The following is a 13,547-nucleotide window of genomic DNA, read 5'->3' as shown; positions in this document are numbered from 1 at the left end:
AGCATACACCCCTAACAACCATAAAGGCGTATCATCCCAAACAATCTGTATCACTAGAAATCTTCCATGAACATCTTGAATCACAAGAGAAGGCTGAAACTGCGAACGAACAGCAAACATAACACCTGACTGCGAAGCAGGATGTCCGCTGTAGAAAACATGAAACCCCTTATATACATAGGCTTTGCCAGCCAACTTATGCTGCTTATGTTCAACTGCACACAAAACATCCCAACCATGACAAAAAGTTGTACGCCAAAGCCTGAACTGCTTTTGGCGTGAAGAAATACCCTTTACATTCCATTGTACAATTTTCATAAGCCTTCCCAGAAAAGGAATCAACAAGGCCGTGTACTAGGCCCAGGACAATTTGCCAAATCACGAACCTTTTGAAGCATTGCATTTTTAGACATGGTATTTGTGATCTCAGACTGCACTTGGAGTTCCCGAGCACGTGCCGAAGGGTAATGACCATCCCATGGCGAGATGACCTCACCCTTCGAACCAAACACAAGAGGCAATTGTTGTTGTGCTTCTTTTGTTAGGCGACTTCTAATAGGATAGCATTCTACTCTATCCACCCCAAGAGCCCCTGACACCTGTACCCTGAGAAAGTTGGCCTCCCGGCCTCTCAATCCTGGTCTGTTGCTGGGCACCTGAACCCAAAGGGCGACGAGCATATGTATGTAAGGGCCCCTGATGAGTACGCAAAGACCCCCGCCAAACAGCATCTGACGATTTCGGTTTCTAGATGTCATTCGAGGCACCACCAAGACATCACCGATACCTCGCATGAGACCTGGTAAAACACGCCAAAACATTGGTGGGAATTGTTTCACTTCAACCCAAACTGGGCAAGCCTGGCGCAACATATCATGGTACTCTGCCATAGGCTTCCACGGAACCACATGAACCAACTGCCCATCCAAAAAGAGTGGCACCTGCTCCAAGACTGCCCTACGGGCTTCCGAAGTGTGAAAAAAGTATTTCATTAAAGCCTCTCGGACCATCATAAATCTCCTCAAGTGCCTCAGGCGACACCAAGCGGCCCAACCATGCTCTAAGGCGAGGTAACAACGGAATACGCCCAGTAAAGAAGAAGATAGCAGCACGATCATGAAAATCTGCTAGAGCTGTTGTAGCAACAAAGGAGTCTCCATGCATACATCAGCCACACCACCATTATCTACTGCAACCATTTGCACGCTATTTGGCTTCACATATTCTTGTAGAAGCTCACCAGTGATCTGCAGCAAACGTACAAACTCCGGAGAAGGTATCTGAGAACTTTCCTCTGCATTCTCTCCAACATTCACCGGAGTGTAGCTTGCATCAACATCAAGCCTTTGACGTTTTTGTTGCTCCCAGGCATCTGAAGCATAACCCACATCCTTCTCGATCATCTCCTCAATAAGATCCATGTTAAGGCTATTGGCAGCCATGCCACCAACAGCAGCAGCCGGGTCATCCAAATCCATGTACAAAAGCAAAGAAAACCCGTTCTCTCAAACCCTAATTCAGCACCTGAAAACCCTAATTCAGCACCTGCATACCCTAATTCAGCAGTCTGCAAAGACTTCAGAAAGCACGCCTCAAATCCCAGCCTCTCTCCCTCTCCCTCTCCCTCTTCCTCTCTCTCCCTCTCTCTCACACACACACACACTGTCACCATTTGGCCACCCGAATGGTTCACTCTTGCTTTCACACTATGTACATATTGGATTGGTGTCCATGGCTTATGGAATGTGCCTATGCATGTGATTGACACGTGTCATGCTATATAGTTGGATATGATATTCCGCTGGGACTTGATGTTATCATGCTCGGAATATCTCGAGGACTTGGCTTTCCGCTAGGACTTGTGTCTTTGTGTACATGCCCGGAAACGCCTCGAGGACTTGGCTTTCCGCTGGGACTTGTGCCTTTGTGTACATGCCCGGAAACGCCTGGAGGATTGGCTTTCCACTGGGTATGGTATCGCATATACTTGCCTGGAAACGCCTGGTCTTATATGGTTTCATGAACGGAAATTGCTCATGCCAATGCTGCATTGCATAGCATCTTTATGTGCTCGCCTGCAAATGAAATTGCATGCTGTTTTCATGCCTGCATGACCTATGTGTAGTTCCGGGCTAGGGGACGCCCGCCCGTGAACCATGCGTGTGAAACTGTCTGCTGACATGGTTGTGTGGCATGTGAACAGGTGGTAAGTATTACCCAATCTAGGCTCAAATAGCCCTTAGGACTTGGCCAATATCTATAAGTGAGTGCGTTCCCACTTCATTAAAGTTTGGGCGCCCAAAAGTCACTTATAAATTATGACCACTTCCAAGTTCATACTCACTTATAAATTATGACCACTTCCAAGTTCACACTCACTGAAGTCCCGAGGCGGGCAAGACTCAATGTCCAGGACCTGATCTTCCTTTTTACTCATAAATGGTCATCTCCCCATGTCCTCTCACCTGATTGGATCCCAATTCACTTACTTATTAAGAGAAAATTCGTGTTTTCTCTTCATGAGGATTTTTGGAGGCTGAAAACTCTGTTTTTCCACCATTTCTCTCCATTTTCAAGCTCTCCATAGCCATACCCAACTTGCTAGGGTGTTTTCCAAGCTTCCAAGAGTTTTTCCAAGTGCTAATCACTCTCCTACTCACTCCCAATGACTGAAATTCAGCAAAATAGCTCTCATTTTTGCTGTAATTTCTGGTCTTTTTGCTGAAAACCCTAATTTCAGCCTTTCTTTCTCAAGTTGAACCATAGGGGAAGCTTTCCCAGGGTTTCCTTCAGCCTCTTGAAGACTTTTGTCGCGAAGAATTGCGGCAAATCGAAGATATCAACACTTCTAAAGCTTCCTACGCGAAGGCTTCCGCTTGCAACAACTTCTATGAAGACTGGTAAGCTAATTGGACAATGTGTTGTCATTACTTATTCAGTAGAAGGGCAGGACTCCTTGTTTAGCCGTCATGTGTAGTATTTCTCTTGTCCTATGTGCTCTTGAAGATGTTGCTACCTTGCTTGGTAGAACATAGAGCCAATGGTAGAGAATATGGGCACTGAAGTCGGGCCGGGCATCAAGGCAGCTCCTTGGTGATCTACATCGACATACCATTGTTTTCTAAATGCTGAATTTCATATGCATTGGCATGGAGGATTTGGCAATGGATGCCTGTGAAGCTATGTATTGAATTTCTCCAATAGGAATACAATTTACTCAAGGGAGGGGTCGGCCGTTCCGGCTCATTGTGTGTCTCTTGTCAATTCAACAAATTACTTCTTGTATTTGAGCAAGTGTCCTTCAAATCTTAGTGTATTTAAGTGTATTGATTAGCTTTGTGTTCAACCAAGTTACACACACACACACACACACACACACACACACACACACACACACATTGAGAAGGTGATGTACAGGGAGGAGAAACACAAGGCAGAAATCAACGGGATACAAGAAGCAGACACAAAGCACAAGAAGCAAACGAACAGGTTGCGAGAAACAAGACGGAAGATGCAGAGAGCAGGTCGCAAGTCTTAAATGAGGAGACAAGCAAGTCGCACATTGAACAGACGAGCAGATCGCAGAGACTCAGGCAAGCAGGTTGCAGGTGAATAGAGACGAAGGCGAGCAGAAGCGCAAGTGAGCAGAAGCGCAAGTGAGCAGCGTCGCTCGCAAGCAGGGTCGCTCTCCTCTCTCTCTCTCCGACTCTCTCTCCCTTTCTCTCTCTCTCTCTCTCTCTCTCTCTCTTGATGCAGGCGACTGCTTTGGCTCATCTCCAGGGATGGTTGACTGCTGGACAATAGATATCAGGCTTGTTTTCTGATGCTCCAAAGGCCGTGGGATCAAGGCAAACAACATGGCAGCCTTCTCTACACTTGGGGTGACTTGTCTGGCATGATTTTGGGCTGAAAATAGAGCTGTTTAGTCCAATTCAGCAAGGTTCTTCGTGATGAAATTGAAGGCAAACATAGTTTAGACTTGTGTGAGGCTTGTTTTCATCATATGCTGGATGTATCTGGTGCCAACCTATAGAGTGCTTACTCTCTGGCACCCGTTCTCTTTTACTGGAACACTCTGTTGGTAATAAAGATACCTTTGGGGGGGGGGTGCTGGCCCAATTTCAGCTCCTAGTGTTGTGTCTTGTATAGGCTTTTATATTATTGTTTCAGTGGATTTCAAAGCATTTTTATGTATTGTTAGATGCCACTGAAGACAAGGTATTTAATCATTTTATTATGATTTCCAGCCATTGTACCTACTGTAGCTGCCACTATACCGGCTGTACCAGCCCTTGTACCTGCTGTACCAGCCACTGTTCTAGTTGTACCAGCCCTTTTACCCGCTGTACCAGCCACTGTACCTATTGTACCGGCCACTGTACTTGCTGTATCGGCTGAATGGAAAGTTGAACCTGTTGTACCAGCTCTATTGCATGAAGACCCGTGGTTTTTAGGGAAGAATCAGTACCCACACGGAGGTATATGGATTATATTGTTGGCTCGGCATTTCTACAGCTTGTGTTCTGGCTTGGTTGCCTCGTGTTGGGCTATGTTATGGCATTTGTATATGGATAATCCGGCATCTCATGTGGGGAGAGTAAGGCCCTCAAAGCTTGTACATTCTCCTTGGGTAATAAAATACTCCAAAGGGGGGCGCGGGGGGGTGGTGGGTGGGGGGGGTGATGGGGAGAAAACAGAATTAGGGTTAGAGTTCATTCATGGGAGACATACACAGAGAAGCAAGGGAGAGAGAGAGAGAGAGAGTTGTGGGGATAAGTCAACTCACCAAGTATGAGTGTGTGACTCCCCTATCACACATGTATATTGCACTAGTACACATAGTGCACTTAGTACATTAAAAGTACTAAGTGTACTATGTACTATAACTTATGGGCTTGTACACACTATAAGGGTGGGCATAACGCCTTTACCCCAACAACCTCCCACTTAAAGGCAAAGTGCCCTTAAGTAAAGGAAAAGAAAAAAAAACAGCATGTACATGATAATATACAAGGCCATATCAAGGCTGAAACTGGCCTCATCCAATGCCCATCAAGTGTCTGCAATGAGCAAACCGCTCCGGAGGCAAACTCTTCGTCAACAGATCAGCCGGGTTGTCATCCGTATGAATCTTAACAAGCTGAATTTGCTTGTTCTCTATTACCTCTCTGATGAAGTGATACTTCACATCCACATGCTTTGTCTTTGCATGAAAAACAGGGTTCTTTGCCAACTGAATGGCACTCTGACTGTCACAATGCAACAATGGAATATCCCCTGTATAGCCCAAATCAATTACTAACCGAGATAGCCATAATGCCTCCTTGCAAGCCTCTGTGGCTGCAATATACTCGGCCTCTGTAGTAGATAAGGCTGTGCACTTCTGCATCCTGGATATCCATGACACAGCACCTCCTGTGAATGTAAATACATAACCGGTAGTAGACTTCCGGTTATCTGGATGACCGGCATAATCCGAATCCGTGTAACCATGCACTAATGCATCCTGTTTGCCAAAGCAAATGCACAAATCTTGTGTGCCCTTCAGGTATCTCATGACACCTTTCACTGCTTCCCAATGCTTCTTGCCAGGGTTGGCCATGTATCTAGAAACCACTCCCACTGCAAATGCAATGTCCGGCCTAGTAGCAACCATGGCATACATGAGACTGCCACAAGCTGAAGCGTACGGAATCTTGGCCATATCAGCCCTGTCTGTATCTGACTGTGGGCTGTCCATAGCACTGAGTTTCACATATGGAGGCAAAGGAGTACTAGCTTTCTTCCCCCCGTCCATATTGAACCTCTGCAAAACTTTGCCAATGTATTCCTTCTGAGACAAATACAACACATGCTGATTTCTGTCCCGAAGTATCCGCATACCCAAGATGTGATTTGCATCACCCAAATCCTTCATATCAAAGGTTTCATGCAGCCTCTTTTTCAATGCATCCATCTCTTTACGAGATTTCCCGGCAATCAACATATCATCAACATACAAAATGAGAATCAATAGACTGCCATCCAAAGCTTTCTTGGTGTACAAGCAGTGATCTATGTCACTTCTCCTGAATTTCTGAGATTTCATGAATGTATCAAATTTATGATACCATTCCCTTGGTGCCTGTTTGAGCCCATAAAGACTCTTTTTCAGCTTGCATACAAGCTTCTCCTTTCCACTCACTGCATAACCCTCTGGCTGCTGCATATATATCTCCTCATGGAGATCACCGTGAAGAAAAGCAGTCTTCACATCCATCTGAATCAAGTCCAGATCATCATGTGCAACCAAAGCTAATACAGCTCTAAGTGTGGTCATTTTGACCACTGGAGAGAAGATCTCCTCAAAGTCCACACCATATTCCTGCTGAAAGCCCTTAGCCACTAACCTGGCTTTGTATCTTGGCTTTGCATCTGGTGCAACTTTGAGCCTGTAAACCCACTTGCATGGCAAAACCTTCTTGCCTGCAGGCAAATGCACCAACTTCCATGTTTCATTTTTATGCAGAGAATCCATCTCTGACTTCATGGCACGCTCCCATAGAGCCTTGTCTGCCCTCTGTAAAGCCTCCTTGTAACATGAGGGCTCCCCACAGTCAGTGAGCATCAAGTAGTCAACCCCTGGAACAAACCTGTCAGGGGCTCTGGAGGGTCTTGTGGACCTCCGTACCCAATGACCATCATTTGCAGGTTGCTGTCCAGCCTGCATATCACCCATTGGTGGCTCCTGTTCCATGCCATAAGGCTGAAAAATCATGCCCGGTATCTCCTCTAACTGTGGTATATCCATAGGGATATCTTCTGCCATCTCTGGCTGTCCATTTGGACCATTTTCAGCACCATTTAAGGGCTGGTTTTCCTGCTGTAATGGCTGATTTACAGCCCTTGGTTGTTGTCCATGATGTCCATCATCATCAAAGATGACTCTGCCAGGCTCCTGTTGCCTTGCAGGCTCCTTATACATGCATGTTTCATAAAAAATGACATCATTGCTGCGTATAATCTTTCTATTTATGGGATCCCAAAGTCTATACCCCATTTCACCTCTGTCACCATATCCTAGGAATATGCATTTGTGAGACTTAGGATCAAGTTTGGTGCGCATTTCCCTGCGTATGTGCACGTACGCAACGCAACCAAACACTCTCAAGTGCTTGTATGATGGAGGCTTCCCTGTCCATACTTCTTCTGGCACTTTCCCACCAAGTCTCGTGTTAGGTGACCTATTTATAAGGTGAACGGCTGTCATAACAGCTTCAGTCCAAAAACCATGAGGTAATGCAGCATGTGACAACATAGAACGGACCTTCTCCTGTATGGTCCTGTTCATCCTCTCTGCTGTCCCGTTTTGTGGAGGATCATAAGGAGTAGAGAGCTCCCTCTTGATGCCTTTAGCATCACAAAAGTCCTGAAACTGTTTGGACGTATACTCTCCACCATTGTCGGAACGCAAAGCCTTCAGTGTTTTGCCAGTTTGATTCTCAACAAGAGCAACAAACTTCTGAAACACTGAGAATGTATCACTCTTCAAACGAAGAGGATAAACCCACACCTTACGTGTGGCATCATCTATAAAAGACACAAAATATTTTGCCCCTCCCAAAGAAAGCTGAGGCATCTCACATACATCTGTATGCACAAGCTCTAATTGAGCATCTTTCTGTCCAAGAGCTTTCTTGTGGGGGCACTGTAGTTGCCTACCATATATACAATGCTCACAAAACTGAAAACTTGAAAACTTTAGAGAAGGCAAGTAACCCAAACGAGACAATTGCTCCATTCCCTTGACACTCATGTGTCCCAACCGGCTATGCCACATAGAAATTTCCGGCAGCTCGGTTGCATTTACATTAGCATGGTGACAAACACCAGCATGCATAAAGTAAAGAGTGTCCACTTTAGAGCCTCTGGCAACAACCAGTGAGCCCTTACTAATTTTCCACTTTCCACTACCAAATGTGGTAACATAATCAGCATCATCAAGCTGTCCAGTAGAAAGCAGGTTCTTCTTGATCTCAGGCACATGCCTGACATCATGGAGCATAAGCTGTGAGCCATCTGAAAATACAAGCCTCACATCACCTCTGCCAAGAATTTTGCATGCATGGTTATCACCCAAATAAACCACTCCTTCATTGCCAGCAGTATACCTGACAAACAAGTCTCTGCAACCTGTGACATGAAAGGAGGCACCTGAATCAATGATCCATGAGTGCATACCATGACCACCTGTAAGAAGTGAATGGGCATCAAGTGAAGAAGTAAATAGGACCTCATCCTCACTGCCACCTGCATGTGACACATTGATTTCTTCAATCTTGACTCCACTTTTGCCCTTCGGCTTTACATCTTTGGCTTCATCCTTGTCTTTGTCTTTGCCTTTTCCCTTTTCTTTTTGATCATTTTTCCATTTGTAGCATTGCTTTTTAATGTGTCCCTTCTTGCCACAATAATGGCATTCCAAATCCTTTTTGGAGCGAGACTTGCTCCTTCCCCTTTCTTGGCTTTTACCCCTTTGCTGGGATCTCCCACGTGCATTCATTGCATTGGACTTTCCAACAGAGTTGTTTTTCCTGTTCATCTCTTCTTGAAGAAGAGCACCCTCAACATCTGCATATGACAGCATAGCATTCGAATTGCTAGTGGCTGTCCTAAATGTGTCCCAACTCTCTGGCAAAGTGCATAACAAAAAAGTGGCTTTGAACTCATCGTCCATTGCCAACTTTTGATTGATGACCTGGCTGACAATACCATTAAACTCATTTAGATGGGCTGTCATAGAAGCCCCTTCCTTCATCTGAAGACCTATGAGTTTCTTCAACCAATACACTTTGCTTGAGGCACTTTGTTGGGCATACAAGTCCTGCAATCTCTGCCACATTCCCCAAGCTGTCTTCTCTTCACGAATGCTGAAAAGTAAAGAGTCTGACACAGACAACATGATAGTAGATCTTGCCAGCTCATCCATATCTTCCCACTCTTCAGCAGTAAGAGAAGCGGGCATCACACCCCTTTCTTTGATAGGCTTGTGCTGCTTTTTCTGGAGCAACACATTGTAGCACTGGGTTTGCCAAATATCATAGTTATGCGAGCCTTCAAGCTTCTTGATGTGAAGCAATGAAGAGCTCTCACCTGTGGTTGCCATAGCAAAATGCAACCTGTCAATGCCTGACTCCCTGCAAATGTGCAAACACTGCACCAAAAGCACACAAAGTGCTCACAGTTTTTCTCCCAAAGTTTATCTCCCACTGCGGAAGCAAGAATGCAACTTTTCTCCCACTTTTTGTGATGAAATCACCAAAATCTGGTTGCTGCAGATTTTGGACAGCACCTTAAATGTGCTCTTTTGCCCTTCCAAAGTACTGTACAGCAGTACCAAGTGCTCACCAATGATGTACCAAACCTGTCCCGGCAAGTGCAGCAACTGAAATTGAACCTTTTGGTCACTCAAAACAGTGTACAGCCATGCCAAAACATGCACAAAGCTGTGCCAAATCTGTACCAGCAGGTACAATAGCAATAAATGCTCTCCTGGCTGTCCAAATGAGTGAAAATCAGACTTTTACAGTCCTGTACACTGCATAAAACAGTCCCGAACAGAAATTGGGCAAAAGCCCCTTGACTGCAAGCTGATTTCTGAGGATTCAAGGCATAAATGGCTTGCCTGCTGCTTTGCCAAGCTCAACAAGCATACGAACTTGAAAAGCCCTTTGATTTAAGATCAATTTCTGATCATACATGGTACATTGACGCACATGAAGGCATCCAGAGTGTTCACGATGCTTCCCCCTGGCCACATATACATCAAATACATGAAAGCCCCTTGATTTACAGGCACATTGAGTGCTTGTAAGGCATCAACACATTATTTACAGCATCAAATGCGATTGCCTGCATGCAAATCAACCAAATCGGCACAAAAGCCCCTTGATTTGCACTGCAATTTGCTGCAATTTCGCCCAAATGTGCGATTTTTCACATCATACAGCATGTATGAGTGTTTAATTGCACAATTACATCAAAAGCCCCAAATTTCGACATCCAATTTCCTGCAAATTGATCCTGATTTGACCAATTTCCTGCAAATTGATCCTGATTGTGACCAATGTCACCCCAATTTTGCCAATTTTGCTCAAAAAATTGAGCAATTGGGCACCTGTACCTGCTCAATTGATTTAATTGATAAGAAATTCGCAAAAATTAAAGGCAAGTACCTATGAAATTCTGAATTTTCTGAGTTTCTTGACTTGCAGGCTGAGATGGAGGCGGTGGTGGCGGCGACTTCGGTGCTGGGCAGCTTCTGGAGCAGCTGGGCAGCCACGTGTGCTGGCTGTGGGCAGCTGGTTGGGTAGCCCTTGTTGGGCTGCGAGGAGCAGGGCGACCACCCTAAACCCTATTTACGTGGCTGAGCGCTGTCTTGCGTTCGCTTCTGGCCTCTTCACCGAGTAGCAGCGCATATACGACCAGTTGATGTCTTCGCTTAGCGCCTTACGCTACTGATGTTTTCGCTTATTGCCAGCCGACGCCCAGCGCTAGGCCTTCGCTCACCTGCCTACGTGTCCGCTTGGGTATGGACACTCGCCTTGTAGTCGACTGTGTATCCACTCGACCGTGTAGAGCTACGTCGCCTAGCGCCAGTTCGCCAACGCTCAGCGCCACGTTTGCACGGTTAATAACGTGGCCAGTTGAGGACGCCGCTGCTGCCTTCGCCACTCGCTCGCCTCCACGCTCACCGCACCAGCTGCGGTTTTCGCCTAGCGTATGTACGCCCAGCGCTACACTAGAGGGCCCTCGCTTGGCTGATGGGCTGCTGGGGCAGTCCACGCTGCTGGCTGGGCAGCAGCTGAGCAGCCCACAATGGCTGGGCAGAAAAAAAAATTCAGCAGGCGACCAGCATGCAAGGGCTGAATAAGACCAGAACAGAAGGACAGAAATCAGCAGGAGCCATCAAGGAGAAGAGGGAGGGACCAAAGCTCTGATACCAGTTGATGGGGAGAAAACAGAATTAGGGTTAGAGTTCATTCATGGGAGACATACACAGAGAAGCAAGGGAGAGAGAGAGAGAGAGAGAGTTGTGGGGATAAGTCAACTCACCAAGTATGAGTGTGTGACTCCCCTCACACATGTATATTGCACTAGTACACATAGTGCACTTAGTACATTAAAAGTACTAAGTGTACTATGTACTATAACTTATGGGCTTGTACACACTATAAGGGTGGGCATAACGCCTTTACCCCAACAAGGGGGTCGGCCCATTCCGGCCTCTATGCGGTGTCACGTGGGCAAGCTCCATTTTCATCATTTGTCCAGCTTTTATGTTTCATGCAAAGTGATGATAGATATGTGCTAAGGGTGTGGATCGGCCTGCTGCCACTGCACAGCCAGCATTCCAAGGAGAGAAAAACGTGCTGCTACTTCCCAGTCCAAGCCCTTACGCGCATGCTTCCTCCACGAAGGCGCTTCCAAGCTTTAATAAAGTTGACTTGCCCTATTTTTGACATGCTTTTTCCCCTTTTATTGCCAAAAGTAACGGAAGTGCCAAAAATATTAGTGTATGCTTTTCCTAAGCTTTTTAGCCAATTTTTGCTATAGGCGCCTCCTTTTGTCCATATTTACATGCGGAAAATAATAAGCAGCCCGGCCACACTTAAATGATATGTGAACACACCATCTTATAAATGTTATAAGTCTCTTTATATGCTAAAGATCCCATGCTACTTCCGCTCAGAAGCCATCTTTCGGGCCAAACTTTGCTAGTAAATGCTCTAGCTTTCTTCTATGGAAAATCCCCGTTCACATCTTGGTTCCAGACAGTGTGTGAAACACTGTTCAAGCTTGGTGAGGGGACCAAATTGGTGACACTGGCTAAATGTCTCATCTGTTTGCAAATGAAGCATTGACTTGGAAGGCGTGGATACTCTGGAATCTGGATACTCCACGCGCTGTTAGATGGGGTCGCCCCATAGGCTAGCAATAGATATACAATGAGGCACTGAAGTTGGTGAGGCTACGTAGATGCAGAGGGATGGAATCCGGGTGCCTGTGTGAGGGCCGAGGCAGCAGTGGCGGGGGATTCCATCAATCTCCCGAGGCACCACCAATCACTAGGAGAAGAGAAAGGTATTCCTTCCTAAGGCTTGTGAAGCAAACTGTCACTGGGAAGTGTCACCATTTGGTCCCTTCACCCGTCTTGACCAGTTTTATGGACAGTTTATGGACTGATTATGGGACTGTTTTGAGACAATCTATTGGATGGCTTTCTGGAGCTATGTTTGTATCTTGGCTCTAGACTGAGATTTGGGCAAGAGATGTGGTGATGCTTTGTGGAAAATCCAGTGTTGTATGCACCCGCACCTTGGTGTTTTGTAGAAGCTTCTATCTCAATAAAGAAGTTACTATGGGGGTCGGTCGTTCCGGCTCAGTGCGGTGTATTGATAATGTATTGTTTATGGTTTGTCCGCCGTGTTTCCATGCTATGTATGGTATTTGAAATGTTGTTCTATTATATTATTGTTTTGCGTTCCCCATCTTGTGACAGGAAGCCCGATATGCTAGCCAAAGGGTCAGATGCAAGATCAAAGCCGTGCTGCCATTGCGTTGTATGCAATGCAAAGGGGCTCAGCTGCATGACTCGGTTTGACGCCGTTGACGAGTCGAACTCCACCTGGTAGTATCCATGCCCCAGATGGTGAATGTCTTTGGCCACGTGCAGGGTGGCTACCAACAATTTTGCAAATCAGATGGGGGGGCCTTAGTGCAGAACACTATATTCCGCTTGTGAAACTCTCGAGGGTTTGACCATAATGTCCTATTGCAGTTCCATAATGCCTTGTGTAATGTGCCAGTGGTCCCATAGAACCCGCATTGCTATGCGGGTTGTTGGTCAGTAATAATGACACAACCATATCTATACACAGCCTATTTGCCTGCCTGCCTGCCTTGCCTCCATAATTTGAGCCGTCCCTTTGTTTCACGTTCCACTTGTAATGGTTTAAAATCTTCTCCTAGATAGATATTGATGGAACGAAGGGCTGCTTTTTTCTTCAAAAAAAGTTTTACATGTAGCCATGTTGCTGAATTTCAGAGGTAAGGGCTCTCCTCTGTTGGATCCTTTTGGCCCACCATGAATCAAAAAATGGTGTGCTTGTAATGCTCAATTGCTTGCCCTCTTTAATGACCTCTCCTTTGGAGATGTCATTGCTAGATTGCGCTCATTTGTCCTCTTTCGAAGCAGCCGACATGATAGCGATTTGATTCAAATGGCTAGATCATTGTTTCTCTGCCACTTTTATCCATTGGGATGTATCTAGCAGGCTCTTGTTTTGGAATTTTATCAACCGTAAACAAGATTAAGAGCACATAATCATGACATAAGCAAAAACCACGACAAATAATAAAACTAAGTTGGAAATTGAGTTCAATGCAAACTTACTATTCGCAAAATCCATAAGAGCGCTCTTTGGGTCCAAACTGGCTTTGGGGTTACTGTGTCTGTTGATCATTTCTACCATTGAAAAGCCGATCTTGATCACCTTTTCCCACCC

General features: G+C 45.7%; 1 protein-coding gene across 2 annotated transcripts in view; it reads left to right on the top strand.

Annotated features, from left to right (window-relative positions):
- LOC147641625 (presequence protease 1, chloroplastic/mitochondrial-like) overlaps nt 1-13,547 on the top strand; it is a 66,409-nt gene that overhangs the window by 32,410 nt on the left and 20,452 nt on the right. The gene's annotated exons all lie outside the window — the stretch shown is intronic.

The sequence above is a fragment of the Cibotium barometz genome, chromosome 1 (genome assembly GCF_041138505.1).
Source record: "Cibotium barometz isolate CiBa-2024 chromosome 1, ASM4113850v1, whole genome shotgun sequence".
NCBI lineage: Eukaryota > Viridiplantae > Streptophyta > Polypodiopsida > Cyatheales > Cibotiaceae > Cibotium > Cibotium barometz.
This window is presented reverse-complemented; position numbering and strand designations above follow the sequence as displayed.